This window comes from Moschus berezovskii, chromosome 16 (assembly GCF_049115385.1).
Source record: "Moschus berezovskii isolate FMDL1 chromosome 16, NW_MosBer_1.0, whole genome shotgun sequence".
NCBI classification, from domain to species: domain Eukaryota; kingdom Metazoa; phylum Chordata; class Mammalia; order Artiodactyla; family Moschidae; genus Moschus; species Moschus berezovskii.
The window spans coordinates 48712734-48730061 of NC_142475.1; the positions used below are offsets into that span (position 1 = coordinate 48712734).

General features: G+C 41.8%; 1 protein-coding gene across 1 annotated transcript in view; it reads right to left on the minus strand.

Annotated features, from left to right (window-relative positions):
- Positions 1-13091, minus strand: part of SULF1 (sulfatase 1) — a 193947-nt gene extending 180856 nt beyond the window's left edge. The window contains exon 1 of the mRNA XM_088844808.1: positions 12782-13091. The gene's annotated coding sequence lies outside the window, so the exon portion shown is untranslated. The remainder of the gene's footprint in view (positions 1-12781) is intronic.
- Between the last annotated feature and the right edge of the window lie 4237 nt (positions 13092-17328).

Consider the following 17328-nt stretch of genomic DNA (forward strand, 5'->3'; position numbering starts at 1 on the left):
ATGCTATAGAAAATTGGTTATTTTAGAATAATGGAAGAGCATGATGAAAACGATGCTAGAAGAAGATTAGCTTCAAATGGTAACCTAAACCCTGTATAAGAGACTGCAAAAGAGACATAGGCATTTAGAACAGTCTTTGGGTCTCTGTGGGAGAGGGTGAAGGTGGAATGATTGGAGAGAATGGAATTGTAGCATGTATATTATCATAAGTGACCAGTCCAGGTTCGACGCATAAATTTTCCTCTGTTCATTTCTTTGCATTTGTGCTTTTTTAATAAAATTCTTTTTTAGAAATAAAAAAAAAAAAAGAGTGGAAAAGAGCAAGAGACGGTGCAAAACTGGATTCAAGTCCTTCCCTGTTCCTCCCACCATGCTTTTTAATTTCAAAGAATATCTTATTTATTTAGACTGGTCTTAGGGAAAGAGCAGAGCTTACCAGTTAAGGAGAATAATTTAACCTAGATGGAGGGAACAGTAGAATAAAGGTTAAGAGGTAGTGGGAAGGAAGCTCCTGAAAGGTTAATTAATTTGCTCAATATCTCATTATTAATGGTAACCAAGCTCTAGAATCCAGGTTGCCAATATTTTCCCACTGTACCCCTCTGCTTCTTTTTCCTAGCTATAACACAACTGCCACTGTTCAGCAAATTTTGTCATTGCTAGTGACATTTTAATCTATTACTCGCCCAGCATGAAATAAGCTTTACCTGAAGCCAATGAGGCAGTCCAGTGGGGTTTTCTAAACTTCTAAAGGGGTTAGAATAGTGGCAGAAGCAATTAGAAGAGTACTTCCAATTCCACTTCTGAGATGAAGGCAGTGGTTGCCCAGAAGGGTGGCTCAATGGATTTCTGGTTTTATCTACTTTTATTAAAAACTTTTTTTTTTTTTTGGCCGTGCCACGTGGCATTTGGGATCTTAGTTCCCTGACTAGGGATTGCACAGTCCCTGCATTAGAAACACAAAATCTTAACCACTGGACCACCAGGGAAGTCCTTGGATCTCCAATTTTAGAGCAAAACAACTAATGAGAATAACAACTGCTACACATGAAGTGTTTCATAAAGCTTATTTCCTCTCTGTTTTCTGTCCTTATTTTTGTGTCAAAAAAACTTGACTCTAAGACAGGGTATGTTTGACTGGTATTTTTCCCCTTCCTCTCGACTTATTCACTTTTCTTTTCTTACAGGGACTATGCTTCTCCTTGTCACGAAGTCTTTGTACCTCTGAGACAGGTCGATAAGTTGAACATGTAGGAATAGAATCCTGTCTGGATGAAGGAGTTTTAGAATATCAGCCTATACTCCATACCTTCATCTCCACATACGCAGGCTCATGAGCCTGTTGACCTAAGTGGACGCCAGCAGAAAAGACCTAGTGTTAAACGTCACAGTTAAACCCAACTTGTGTGCTTGCTGCAGATGACATTTATTGCTCTAATGATGGAATGAGTGTATTCTGTCTTTTTTCCTTGGTTCCTTGCACTGGATGTCTTGAGAATGACCAAGTCAGTCATTAGCCATTAATAGCTTCCAAGTATAAACTAACTCATGCCAATTTGACCCCCATGGATGGCAACCCTAACTGAGAACTAGATTTACAGGTGCGGATACTTAGGCTGGCATTTCTCCCATAGGAACTAGGGAACATGGTTCAGCAAACTCAGTTGAGTAAAATAAAACGGGCCGAAGTCTTCATTAAAAATTTGAACAGAACCCAAGTCTCTTTTGAGGAACCAAAATGCTGTCAGGTCTCTCCAGGTCAATATTATTCCCACAGATTTCTAGCAATTTAAATCCCAAATCTGGCAGACTCAAGCAGTGTATTCTTTCAATCATGCTGCCCCACTCCCCCCCGCCACATCAGCTGCAAGAGTGTGAAATGGCAAATATAATCTTCTACCTCTAATAAAATTATACCTAATCCTGAAAATTATTCATTGATTTAGTATCAAGAATGGCTCTCCTGTTTTTGGAGAGAAGCTTAAAATGAAATGTGACAAACAAAAGAGTAGAACAAAAGAAAATAGAAAGAAAAGCAGGAGGGCAGGAAAACCTTTCTCAAAGCTTTAAATTAAGAATGATTTGTCGTTGTAGTGAGTGAAAAAGGGAGTGTCTATATCACTTGTAAAATAAGTCATTCACACATTCTGTAAAAGGAGGTCAACCAAGTTAAAAGCTGAAAGTTTATGAGCAGAAGCAACTTAAATATTTCATCTCTTCTTGCCTCTTTACTCTTTAAATTATATGTCCCTCTCCACTAACATTTTCTTTGCTGAAAGAAGAGAATTATAGATATTGTGCAGAAGTAGTTTGTTGTTCTGACTTCAAAATCCCTTACTACCCTAAAGTTTAAAAACACTAGAAGAGTTATTGAGCCAATTATTTTCTGAATCTGAGAAAAGATCCTTTTCATCTAAGGAGGAATATGTCATAAAAAAATATCACAGTGGTATATTCTGTCTTATGTCCATGGATGATCAGAAAGTTCAATTTTACTGGTTCAAAATTATATTATTAAACATTTAGATGCACATGTATTTACCTATTGGACTAGGGAATGGCAGCCCACTCCAGTATTCTTGCCTGGAAAACTCCAGGAACAGAGAAGCATGGCAGGCTATAGTCCATGGGGTCACAGAGAGTCGGACACAACTGAGCACACAGCACATGTATTTACCTGTGTTGCATTATAAAGTTATCCCAACCATAGCTCGGGATATGTATGGTGTTACAAAATGAAATTCTACTTCCAGCATCCTTATTTTCCTTAAGGGATGTCACCACTCCCTGATTTCCTGGACTTCATGCCTGTGTCTTCCTTGTCACTTGTCTTTCCTTTGTCTTTTCTTTGACTAATCACCAAGCTTCTCACAATGTTTCTTACACCCATCCTTTCCTCTCTGTTAGTGTTACTGATGAGAACAGAAACTTATTTTTCATTTTCTTTTTTGGACTCCCAATTGAGTGTTCCTCCTGCACGCATCTCTTTCTCTCTTTCTCTCTCCCCATTCCTGAAAAACCTAAAAACTTAAACATCCTAAGGCATCTATTTCAAAAATAGATACAACCTCACTAGCTGAAGTCCTGATGTGTCATGACACTCTGGAATCTGGCCTAATTCAGCTGACATGATGTGCTTAAAATAGCACAGGGGGACGTCCCTGTTGGTCCAGTGGCTAAGACTCCAAGCTCCCAGGGCAGGTGGCACAGGTTTGATCCCTGGTTGGAAACTAAGACCCTGCATGCCACACAGCACAGGCAAAAAAAAAAAGACCAAAATAAAAAAGGGTACAAAGCAGAGGCAACCAAGGACTGTATTCTTCTTCCTACTTCTTTCTCATCTTTCTCTCTCTCTTCCTCCATCACTTTTTCCTTCCTCTTCCCTCTCCTCTGCCAAATACCTCCCTTTATCATATTCCCAAACTGCATCTATTCACATCCTCTGATTCAGAAATACTATGTCTTGGCTTGCAAATGACATGCACAATTTAACTCCAAGCCTTAACTCAGGTGGCTCCTTCTGCCATCTTGGGAAAAGCATCCAATTCTTTGAATTCTTACTAAGTTCTAGGTGCTGTGTACAACATCTTACTTTTATTATTTCCCTGAACCTTCTACACTTGGTAATCATCATATCTCCATTTGACAGAGAAGGAAACTGAGGAAAAGAGGGTAAACGAATTGTCTCCATAGACTTTGCAAAGAATGGAGGTGAATCACTGCTCTGATTCATCTGCTTAATGACGTGGAGAAAAGTCTTGCCTGGCTCGGATTCCAGCTCCTCCAGTAGGGGGCTCTGTGGGCATCCTTTTTATTTAGTTAGTAGTAATAATTGATATCTGAGGTTATTGATATTTCTCCCAAGGAGATCCAACGAGTCCATTCTAAAGGAGATCAATCCTGGGTGTTCATTGGAAGGACTGATGCTAAAGCTGAAACTCCAATACTTTGGCCACCTCATGCGATGAATTGGCTCACTGGAAAAGACTCTGATGCTGGGAAGGATTGGGGGCAGGAGGAGAAGGGGACGACGGAGAATGAGATGGCTGGATGGCATCACCAACTCGATGGACATGAGTTTGAGTGAACTCGGGAGTTTTGTGATGGACAGGGAGGCCTGGTGTGCTGTGATTCATGGGGTCGCAAAGAGTCAGACAAGACTGAGTGACTGAACTGAACTGAACTGAATAATTGATAATTGACCACAAAATTCTTTGCATTACTACTAAAAAACTTTGGGGAGGGGGGAGAATGTCTTCCACTCACAGCTAAACTAGATATCCCTAAAGGGAAAGAATAGTGTCCTATGTTATTCTGTAATCCTCTGAGCACTAGGATAGAAGTATATACACAAGAAGTTGTTGAGGATACATGCTCAGTTGCTCAGTTGCGTCTGACTCTGCAACCCCATGGACTGTAGGCCGCCAGGCTTCTCTATCCATGGGATTTCCCAGGCAAGAATACTGGAGAGGGTTGCCATTTCCTGCTCCAGGGGATCTTCCCAACCCAGGGATTGAACCCTGGTCTCCTGCATCTCCTGCATTGGCAGGAGGATTCTCTACCACTGCACCACCTGTTAGCACATTGATACAGCTTTCAGTCTGTTCTTTTGGTTTTATTTAGAAGTTACCTATGGCTGTTTCTTAGGATAACAGATCAACTGCCAAAAAGTAGTTTAAGCTATTTGATATTGAGTCTGTCCCTCAAGTCTCTTTTACTAAGTATAGATACCATATATGACATGAATGGGATAACACATGTGAAACCTTCGGAAATAAAAATGTATTATACACCCCTTGCTTTTATTCATTTGCTGTATCCAGAACAGTTTCTTTTTCTTGCCAGTGTGAAAGCTCTCAAGAGGAAGGAAGGAGCACATGACTTTAGAGGCCTTTTTTGGGGGGAAGATGCACTTCTCGTAGATGAAAGTTAAAAGCTGAAGTGTCCAGAATTTATGGATGCAACACCAAGCACATCTGTGTACTAGGATATTCTACTCAGGGGAAGACTGATTACTGGCAGGTGAAGGTTAAGGAGGAAGCTTGAAACTGGCAGGAAGTCTATTCAGAGGACATGTTATATTATAGAAAGGTGATTGTGATGCTAAGCCGAATTAATAATAGGAGTTTGAGGCTAATAACCACAGGTGCACACTTTTATGTTAACTTACCAAGAAATCCACAGTCTTGTATGCATTTCATCTATTATCATCATGACCCTGGTAGCGCTAATATCTCATTACAGTCTGATCTTCAGTTTTAAGTTAATATAGCAGGTGTTGCCTATTACTTATAACACCATACCACAAAACTGGTCAATAAACAGAACCCCCTGAAATTCAGATTTTTATTTTGTCTGTTAAGAATGTGCTCTTATTGCTCAGAAGAATGAAGAGATGCTTAGATTGGTGTATTTGGAAACTCTATCAAAGAAATGACTACAGGAGAATTTTCCTGAGTTCTTGAAATAAATTTGTTTCAGGCCTATTATGTATTCCATGAAGTGGAAAATCTGCATATATTAGTAGCTCTATTTGCAGCTGAGAAAAAGTAGAACAAAGTAATAACAGAAACTAGTTCAGGGTTTCAGTTCATTGTAGCAATAGACCTTCTTTCTAGCAACCACAGTTTGTAGCTGAGCTGAAGATTTGGACAATGCCAACACCAGAACAACAAATGAAGTAAAATGAAAATGAAATGAAAAGACATTTGCTCCTTGAATAGAAAGCTGTGACAAACCGAGACAGCATATTAAAAAGCAGAGACATCACTTTGCTGACCAAGGTCTGTATAGTCAAAGCTCTGGTTTTTCCAGTAGTCATACACGGATGTGAGAGTTGGACCATAAAGAAGGCTGAGCACCGAAGAATTGATGCTTTCAAATTGTGGTGCTAGAGAAGACTCTCGAGTGTCCCTTGGACAGCAAGGAGATCAAATCAGTCAATCCTAAAGGAAATCAACCCTGTATATTCATTGGAAGAACTGATGCTAAAGCAGAAACTTCAATACTTTGTCTGCTGCTGCGTCACTTCAGTCATGGCCAACTCTGTGCGACCCCATAGACGGCAGCCCACCAGGCTCCGCTGTCCCTGGGATTCTCCAGGCAAGAACACTGGAGTGGGTTTCCATTTCCTTCTTGAATACTTTGTCTACCCAATGCGAAAAGCTGGCTCATTGGAAAAGACCCTGATGCTGGGAAAGATTAAAAGCAAAAGGAGAAGGGGCAGCAGAGGATGAGATGGTTAGATAGCATCACTGCCTCAATGGATATGAATTTGAGCAAACTCCAGAAGATAGTGGAGAACAGGGGAAACTGGCGTGTCCATGGGGTCACAAAGAATCGGACATGATTTAGCAACTGAACAACAGCACAGAGATGAAGACTGAGGAGAGTAAAAAACTGAAGAGAATAAAACAAAAGCAAAAATATATGAAGGTAGATGAATGTGTACTTCAGAGTCAATTGCTTTGGAAGAAAAAATTCAATTATTGTACTTTTATAATATAATTGGATATGAGATAAAAGCAAGTCCCCTTCTTACTATGGTTCTTCTCTTACACAAGTGTCCAGTCGTGCTCATGACTTTATCAGCCAAATAAACTTTTGAATATTTATGTTATGTTCAACCAGAGCCAACGGGGCTCTTAACCTGTTGCCAAATGCTGCACCCACTGTCAACCATCTAACTGTCTTGTGTGAAAATTTATCACTACCTGAAATGTATAGATTTACTTGGGTAGATACTACTTTCTCACCCAGAAACACATTGTGTATGCTCATTTTTTCAGCATCGCTATTCAATATTGATTTCACCCTCTCTAGTTAATTAACAGTGGCATGGCTCAGAGTTTCTTAGATCCACAATTTCAAATATGCAGAAATATTTTCTTACAGATCTGTGGTTGTGGAGTAAAAAGGAGATCAGAGTATAAGAAAAGATTTGACTTTTGAAAGTCAAATGTAGAGCTACCTTTTTTTAATTAACAAAGGTTTAATGCACCATTGTGCAGTCGTACATGGATCCCATATTTTGAGCATCTAGTGTATCTGCTCCAGCTTGAGATGAGGTCCAGTCAGCTAACTGTTAATACTTCATTTTGAAAGTTGCATAGTTGTCTCTGCTGGTAAGAGAGAGACATCTCCAGAAATCCTGCCTTGCCCTTCATATAGGACTCTCATTTTCTTTCCTTTCCCTGGTCTGGGGCAGGTGCAGACCAGATGATCAGGAGTGCAAAGAATATTCTTTGATCTATCCCAAGATCCTGAAAACTGAATGACCAGGGTCCTAGGACGTATCTGCTAGGTGGCATTTAGTGCTTTGTGAGATCATTTCTCAGTCGGTCCGCTGCCCTTCTCGGGGAAGGTACAGATAGACGGCTCAGTGTTTGATGGTGGGTGCAGAGTTTGGGAACAGGCCAGAACTAAAGCTGATTGCGTTCAGCTCTTTGTTCAATTTGCTTTAAAGGTGAAGGACAGCAAAGGTCCAAGCGCCTTGCTTTGTCTAAGTGGTATCTTGCTTTACCAATTACTTCTGGAAGCTTGACCTGACTCTCTACAATGTTTTGCCAAGTTATTATTTCTTTCCAAACAGTGAGGCAGGGGGAAGGAAGAGAAGCACATGACCCTTTGGTGAATTCAGCTCCCTGCTGGGGTCCACTGCCTAGGCCCTTTGTTCCCCTAGCCCTGCAGCCCAGCGTCTGCACTTTATTATCCTTTAATGCAGGACCCACGACTCCCTCCTCCCTCCAAAGGGTATTCAGCTGTCACCATTGTCCCTATGGGTCCATTAACTCAGTTGCTCCAAATCCCCTAAATGCTAAAAGCAGCTCTTCCTGCTCCCTGTCTCCTCCCCAACTCCCACCCCGCTACCACCTTTGGTGGCAGAGAAAAAGGCTAAAAGATGACACACTCTAAACAGAATGAGTGACTGACATGACCAAGATGAACACAGTCGCGCATCCTAGACCTGCATCTGCTTATGTATCCACCAACCTTTCTCCCCCATTTATTGCACATGCGGTGAGCTAGGTGCTTTGTAGGTTTCTTCACATTCCCAAAGAATGTATTCCTCTCTGCATTTTACAGAAGGAGCTGAACAGTTAAGTCATCTGTTCAAAGCCACACAGTTCATGAGAAGTAGCACCTGAATTACAACACAAGTCTGTCTGAACCCGAAGACTGTTCTGCTTCCCAGATCATGTTTGAAATCTCACACCATAGCAAAATTTCCTGCCACTGTTATAGAAAACTGAAATGGGGGTGGCGTTCAGATAATAATCTAGCTTAATTCGGACAATCATTTCACAAGTGGCATCTTTCCTAAGCTGTATTTCCCAAATACAACCAATCAAGTTTTACCATTTTTTCCTTTTTCTTTTATGAATATAGAGGAAGCTATCAGAGCCAACAAATGACTCTAAAGTAGGATAATTAGAAGAGTGCCTTGCATATCTGAGCGACCCTGTGAGCTAGTTGACACACATCTTTTAACGAGACACAAAGTGGACCAGACTAGTTCCTGTCTTAGGAGACTTCACCCTACCTGAGCAGTCAAGTGATAAAAAGGCAAGGGTAAAAAAACAAGGTAATTGTGTTAATGGTCAGCCCCAAGGGACTGGAAACCTCAGTGGGATATATGGTAGTCAGGGAAGGCTTCCTGGAGGAGGTGGAATTTAGAGAGGCTGAGGATGTCCTACACACAGGCTTATAAACACAGAACCAGAAGGAATACACGTAATGATAAACTTTCATTTTTCAGACAATAAGATGGAAAACTGGAGTGGTTAGGGGTAAGAGAAGAGACCAGGAAGTGGGGGACATTGACCTGGCCACTTGAGTCACAGGGAAGGGTAGACTTCTGTTGCTGTAGGGATTTACAGTTGGAAGTGAAGTGAAGTGAAAGTCGCTCAGTTGTTTTCGACTCTTCGTGACCCGATAAACTGTAGTCCGCCAGGTTCCTCTGTCCATGGAATTCTCTAGGCCAGAATACTAGAGTGGGTAGCTATTCCCTTCTCCAGGAGATCTTTCCAACCCGGGGATCGAGCCCAGGTCTCCCGCATTGCAGGCAGATTCTTTACTGTCTGAGCCACAGTTGGAAGGTTGGGGCCAAAAAACAGGGCCGGCATGTTATACTGAGAAATTCAAACTTCATCTTGTGGACAGTGACAATCCATCTGGTAAATCACAGCTGAGAAATGTTTTGATGGAAGCTGTGTTTTTTGATTTTAGGAAGTTCACTGACAACTGGTGGACAGGAGGGAAGTGGAGGCAAGAGGACCCGTTAGGAGGTTGTTGTAATGACCCACGTGTGAGGGGATCACTGCACTGGAGCAGTAGCTGTGGGCCAGATGTGAGTGATGCTTTACAGGAAGGACTCACAGGATTTGATGGCAGTTTGGCTGTGGGGATGAGAGGAATATTAGAGCAAAAAAAAAAAAAAAAATGCTAACAGACGAATAGCCTTCCTTCCCAGCATATTGAAATAGAATTGAAAATATTTTAAATGAGAAACATATTTCAGGACAAACTTTTCCCATAAAATATCTTCTTTCAAATCTTTCTCCCAGGCATGGATCTAACCTAAAGGAAAGGTAAATTTGCCATATCACTATAGACTTAATTTCATCCATGAGCCTCTTTTTCTTCAAAGTCAATAATGATGATTAAAAATAATAATCTATTTAGAGTCAACTCCTTAAACATTTTAACTCCCTTAAATTTACTACATGTTTTCTGCACACACAAAAATATTGCACAGGGGAAAAAGAACCAGATGTCCCGACCTGACCCATTGGCTGGCCTCATCCACATGGCAACAGTTGGTGAAATCTCAGTACTCAGTATCAGAATTCCTGCTCTCTGGGTTCCTAAAGAATAAACCATTTAAAATCAAAAACACAAAAGAACCAAGCCCCATATTCATTCCCATATGGGTATTTACTTAAGACAGGAAATGCAAAGTGTCATACATGACACTCTTCTGTACTATTACAATGGAAATGACCAGAGCAATCTGCTTGAAGTCACATAAATTTCCTTAGGAGGAGAGCACAGAGCCCTTTTAGTTCTTTGATGAAGGCTCATCATCTACCACGGTTCAGTGACTGCCTGGATTCATAGATTTTAGTTTTCCACAACACTGTCAAAATGGGTTTTGTAAGCTAATGGATCAAGCTTTCAGATCGCTTTTTGCCTCAGATTTGTCACCTTCCTGCGTGCCTAGATCACAGCCTGCAGCCACAGGGCAAGTTGAGATTCCCCTTTTAATGCCCCCCAGGGATTTTCCACCTCTCCGGGAGAAATACCCTGTGCTCAAACACTTTCACAGCTGTTAGAACACTGATGGGGACTTCACGTGTGTTACCCACACAAGTGCTGTCAGGAAGAAACCAAGTGTCAAACAGAGGTATGTGGAAGTCACTGTCAATACACTTCTGAATGTTTTCCATCTGGAACAGTGGATTTCGATTTTGACAAGAAAAGGGAATTGCCCTGTGGGCACTGTCTTGAAACAGACCCTTCAGGTTCATTAAGTAACTTTGTTACCTTAGCCTTGTTAGAGGGAGGAACATACAACTTTGCTTCTCAAGGTGTGAATTTATTATTTCTCAACACTTCCTTTCTTGTTTCCATCCTGCCTAAATCCTGTGGACAACTGACTGGGCGGGGACAGGGGAATTCTCCCATTTTGCCCAAATCCTGGGGAGGCAGCTTGGTGGTCAGTCTATAGTATTAGCACCTTATGCTTGTTGCGGGTGGGCAAGGCGGGGGGTGGGGGGTGGGGGTTGTCCTGTGGCTAATCAGCGACTTGCCTTTGTTCAGTTCAGTTCAGTTCAGTCGCTCAGTCGTGTCCGACTCTCTGCGACCCCATGAATCAAATCATATCTCCCTGAGAAAGAGCTATCGGTGAGGAGGGCCTTGACTTTCTCATGAGATATCTCTGTGATGGTGGAAAGTGGCACTGGTAGCCAGCACTCTACCTGCTCCAGGCTGTGCCTGTTATCCTAATCCTGACCCTACTCCAGATATTAGTTTGCTTTTCTGTCTTTATTTTGTTAAACCCCAGTTCCATTGTAAAGCTAAAATGGAATGACTGGAATTCCAAAAGACTTCAGCTTATGAACTTAGTCCTCTTTAGGTTATGTAATATTGGGAATCGGATCTTACTCAGTTCTCATAACTGCCTGGTTATTTCTGAGGATGTTTCCTCACTGAAGAAGACTTTTGAAACAGTTTCAGAGAACACTGTTTAACAACTAGAAACAATGGTCACACATTCTTTTAATTTTTAAAAAGAGGATTAATAAACCATAATGGAAAAGAAAAATAAATACAAAGAGGATTTAAAATAAACTCTCTTGTTGCCAAAAATATATATGCAATGTGACGTGAAACATTTTTTCAAGCATCTTTCTGCACCCAAATACAAATATCACAGAGCATTAGCCATAAATCCTGTTATTCAACCTACAAAACAGCTCTTATTTCAGAATAGCTTATATACAGTATTATTCATAGAATCTCTCACCTGCCAAGGGTGAGGACAGTGTTGGGTTTCTCTACTCAGTTTGAAAGTCCAATAAGAGCAGGAATTCTTAAGCACCACAGGTATCTGAACACTGATGTGGGAAGGCAAGTCGGTTAGGGTGCAAAGGAAGTAACACATGGATTCACCTCGCTGGATCACAAACTTGAAAAATGGAAAAATATTATTTTTTGATCCCAGTACAAAAACAGAGCATCAACTTGAAAGGCGTTTGTTAGACCACAACTTAAGCATCAGATCTAAGCCCCCCTCGCTCCATCCCGTTCAATTTAATTTTGGTGATGCTTTCGACAGTGGGTACATTAATGGCTACTCACATATACCATGACAACTCATTTTGTATTATCAGATGACCATTCATTTCCAATGTCTAACTTGTAATTAAAACCTTTTTTTTTTTTAGTTTGTTTATAACCAAGCCAGAAAACCTATTTACATTTAATTAACACTTCAGATAGCCTGTTTAAAAACCCATAAATGTAGGGACTTTAACGATCCATTAGAGATGCTTCTTTACTTTTCAGTGACTTGTAAAACTTTCACAAACAGATCTGCAAATGAATTACCTCCATCTGCTCCCCTGCAGCTGCAAAAGGGCCATGTTAAAAAAGCATTTCCCTACTTCCTCCTTTTCTGCTTTTCTTCTAGCTCTAAGCATTTTGGTTTTAAAGCCGCTCTCAGCTGCTCTGAAGGCAGCCCCTCAAGGAGTTTCCAAGTTTAGAGTCCATCTCCAAATGGTTTTGAAAACACTTTGGTCCACCACAAATCAGTCCAACAAAAAAAAAAAAAAAAAAAACAACTGGGGAAGAAAGCTTTTCCATCTCTGCCAGCAACTAGACGCAGTAATAGACTCTTCAAAGAACCTTGAGCCACTGAGTGGTAAAATGCAACAGTTTAAAAGTGACTGATAAATTTCAAAAGCTGAGAGACATGCTTTCTTGGACTTCTCCATCCCTTCTGAATAACGTCTAGCTCCTGTTTGGAATATGCAACAGGGATATGAAAGAGTGGGGGACAAACAGGCTTCCAAAGACATTTTCTTAGCTACACCTTCGAGAGCAAGGCTTGAGGAGAGTTAGTTCTATAAAGACAGCCAAGCACCACGCTATGTCAGCCGTGCAGCAACCGCTTTGAGAGGAGGGCAACAACTGGGTTTGACAAGTGTGCTGTGCTAGCATTCCATTCAAAAGTATGTTGAGAGAGAGAGAGAGGCGCATTCAATGTCTTTTACTTTACCTGAAGACACTGCTTTTCTCGTGGCTGCGGAAAACGAATTCCTCCTCTTCTCCCCGGAGCAAAGGAGTTCTCTTGCCCGCAATTCTCCCTTGGAGAAGACCACACAGCTCCGGCAAGGCAGCCTTCCTACTCCTAATCCCCACTCGAATGTGATGACACACGCTAACCCCAACCATCTGGTGAAACACGTCTTCAAGCACTCAGCACAGTGGTGTGTCAAGGCGGGCTGCCCAATCCGATTGCTGGGGCTGGGTGTCTCTCTCTCAACGACTGGAGGCTGAGGGCAGGGCTGAAACTGGAGGTCTGAGAACTCCCAGTCAAGTAACCTGAGATTTTTCGAGAGAAAGAAACTGCTATAAAAAGAGAAGAAGTGGGAGGCGCTAAAGAGAAGGTGGAGGGGATGAATTATTCCGGTGGCCAGTTGTGCGGTACTTTTCACAACTCCTAGTGCGCCCCGCGGGGATGATGGGGACCCTCCGTAGGATGCAGAGAAGCCAAAGGAAAAAAATCTTTTCCTGCCAAGCTAGGCAGCGCGATCTTCTCAGCGAGGTCCCGCCCCCCTCCCATCTCCCTCTCCGCCAGGAGATAAAAAATTCATCTTGACATACTGATAAAGTGTTCATGTAGGAGTCGTTTACACTGAAATGCGACATCCACGTTTTGAAATCTAAACTCCTACCTTCCCTTGATGAGATCGCGGTTGCCTCCAACATTCCTGGGAGGAAGGGGGTGGGGGCGCAGCTAAGAGCAGAAACTTCTCTCTTCCCACAGACAGCTCTTCACCGTTTGCCACGGGCTGAACTTCAGAAACACTCAATGAAAACCATTTTCCTTTCTACTCGTGTAAATAAGCACGCACGCCCATAGATAAAGGTGGCTTTTTTGAATCACTCGCCGCCTTCACAGACATCTCTTTGTGAAAAGCGCTGGGTACCAGGGGGCTGCACTCTGTCATTGATTATTTTTATTGATTATTTTTATTGGCTTCTAGTTAATTGCACATATACTGTCCATATAGCTCAAACAGCTCATTAACAATTTTGCTTTGCAATGTTTTCAATTTGGGGCCATTTCAGTACCTCCTTCTTCTGTTCTTCTGTGCATTTGTTTTCTTTTCTTTTTGAGTTCTCTGAACTGTTTTATAGAACTAATTACTTTGATAGCAGTTTAAAGCAGAAAATGACTATAGTTGTTACTGCACTTTTAAAGAGCAATCTGGAGATAAAGGAATCGCTTAAAATCTTATACCAACTTAAAAAAAATCCATCAGACTTCTAAGGAATTTTGATAATCTGAAATGCAAAATAGGAATTTGAAATATTAGCAACTCCCTGTCTGCAGGAAGCCAGCATTTTAAATATTGCACTTTTGGAATTTCTTTGAACTGAGAGAGGGATCACTGGGGGAAAGAAAGACCCCAAACCCATTTAAACTTGCTTAAAGTAGGAAAATCTAGACTATAAATACATATCTAATATACAGCAAAATTGACTAACTTTTTTTCAGGACTTTTTGTGTGATATTATACTAATGTACTTAAAAATGACACCTGGTACAGTTTTTTGGAGCAGGAGATGAGAGAACTATTATTTTTAGACTGAATTTTTCCTGTAATTGGGCTGTAGGGAAGAAGGAAGAAAAAAACAAAAAACCCCCCGAAAACCAGTATTAGAAGTTGGAGTCCTGATTCATTGGCTCAGTTTCTTCCCAGAAGTGATTATGAGGTGTCCCTTTCACCATATCCAGGAGATTCACTAAACCACTACTCCTAATCAGTTAAACCCAGATACATAATCAACACTGAAACTTTCAACAATGCCAAGTGGCCCCATCGGGCTAAAGCTTCCCTCCGGCACCATAAAATTTTTAATAGTGCCAATTATTGCAAGGCAATTTTTTTCATTAAAAATTTTTTTTTCCTCTTGTTTAATCCAACCAGACTCATGTCTGGAAATCTGGATTACCTCAACTGGGTAGATTTTGAAGACCCTGGAGACATTATTAAGGTAGTTTACCTTCTCTTAAACTGAATTGAGTTACAGAAGTAAAACCTAAGAAACTGTAAAGGTGTTGAATCACATGTTATCCACGTTGGGCTGGTAACACACTTTCTGTGAGACATTTCCCCAATGAGCCTGGGCTCTGAGCCACACTATTGTCGAAAGAGCTTTTGAACTCAAGTATTTCTCTTCTCTTCTCCATGGTCAATCTTTTCCTGAAGTCTCAGTCACTGCCTCTCTTTTATGGATAGCGTCAGTTGTTATACTACTTAAAACTTGCTCTAAAATGAAAAATACCAGTGGAGCAAGAGCTCCTGCCCTTTGGCTATGATCTTAATTCTTGCCCTGTTCTGTGTCTGTAAACATTACCTTTCAAAAGGATTGTAAAATGAGCCCACGACGACACATTTTGGGCTGGATGTTCTGAAATGCTTTTGTTAGGGAAAATCAACTCAAACAAAGACCTGAAGCTGGTGCTACAGGATAAGATCCGGGCTCCCCTTGTCTCTGTAACCAGCTCCAGTGCTCAGCAGTGTCAGTTTAAAAGTTAAGAATTTTCCATTACCTCCTTTCCTTCCCCCTTGCCATCTGCAAACAGTTTATTTTTTAAGGGGGAAAAAAAAAGTGAAATTGATTCTGTCTTGAAAGATCGAAACCTAAAATATGACACGTTCTACAAGATGATATTCGGCTCTTGAATGTCATGTTGATTCAGGGAGAGGTTGTATGCAGAAGGTATAGCGTCATCATAAGCATGAAGTAGGGACGCTCCTAAAATGATAGACTAATTGTAGGTAATGATGATATTGAAAAATTGCCCCTCCTCTTCTATTCCCACAGTTAAAATGTCCCTTTCCTTATTAGCTCCAATTAGTTTCCATGGTAACCGACCAGCCCTTGTAAACCCGCACTCTGAGCTTCACTCATCTTTGTCTAGACTGAGCTCGCCACCCTTCTTCCTCCACATTTGGCAGTTCAGCCGAGTCTGTATCTATATCCATATCTTTTGCACACATGTAACGGGCACCTAAGTGCCCACATCCACATTCTTACTAGTACAATGGTGGCCAAGGGAGAATGGAAGTGGCATTTAATCCCTGAGTACAACGCGTGCATCTGCTGCCACACTGATTTTTCCCTCTCTTGGTTATTGTTTCTTCCAGCCTTGTTCTATTATCATCTGTTTGCTGCTTCTAATTTCTTTTCAGGGAAGCCAATACAGTATAATAAAAACCTCATTAAACAGAAACACCTATCAGCCTTGGTGAAAGCCCTAAATGACTCTTTTTTGTCTAAAGAATCATTAAAGTGAAAAAGAAAAACCACTTGTTTGTCATGCTTGGAAAAAAGAGAGCAAAATCAGCAGTAGGGTTTACCAAGCCAGAGGTCTAATATGGAGATTTAATGCACTTAAGACACCATGGGTCTTTCCCCCTTGTGCTGCCCGTTGGCCGAGAATCCCAACTTGGGTGCCATAAACAAATAATAGGGGAGGGTGAGTGAGTCTGCCACTCCAGGCCTTGATGGAGATGGGAGGACTGGATCTGCAGCAGCCTGGTTGTCACAGGCTACACTGTACCCCGGGGTCACCAGCAGGTGATGCTGCTGGGGTCCCCGGATGATAGTGTTAGAAGCATCCCGTGGAAAGTAGGGGAGGACTTTCAGCAAAAGTTTGAAATTGTGAGAACTTAGTAAAACAAGGGCTCTCATAATTTGTACTGACTTTACTTATTTGGACACAATTCTTATTTTATTCTATTTTTCTTTTAAATTGGGATACAGTTGCTCTTGGGGGCCTTCCCTGGTAGCTCAGCTGTTAAAGAATCTGCCTGCAACACAGGAGACCCGGACTCAATTCCTGGGTCTGGAAGATCCCCTGGAGAAGGGATAGGCTACCCAGTCCAGTATTCATTGGCTTCCCTGGAGCCTCAGATGACAAAGAATCTGCCTGCAATGTGGGAGACCTGGGTTTGATTCCCTAGGTTGGGAAGATTCCCCTGGAGAAGGGAATGGCAACCCACTCCAGTATTCTTGCCTAGAGAATCCCATGGACGAAGGAACCAGGTGGGCTACAGTCCATGGGGTTGCAAAGAGTTGGACACGACTGAGCGACTAAGCAGAGCACATCAGTCCAGTTCAGTCGCTCAGTCGTGTCTGACTCTCCGCGACCCCATGAATCACAGCATGCCAGGCCTCCCAGTCCATCACCAACTCCCGGAGTACACTCAAACTCATGTCCACAGAGTCGGTGATGCCATCCAGCCATCTCATTCTCGGTCATCCCCTTCTCCTCCCGCCCCCAACCTTTCCCAGCATCAGAGTCTTTTCCACTGAGTCAACTCGTCGCATGAGGTGACCAAAGTATTGCAGTTTCAGCTTTAGCATCAGTCCTTCCAATGAACACCCAGGACTGATCTCCTTTAGAATGGACTGGTTGGATCTCCTTGCAGTACAAGGGACTCTCAAAAGTCTTCTCCAACACCACAGTTCAAAAGCATCAATTCTTCGGCGATCAGCTTTTTTAACAGTCCAACTCTCACATCCATA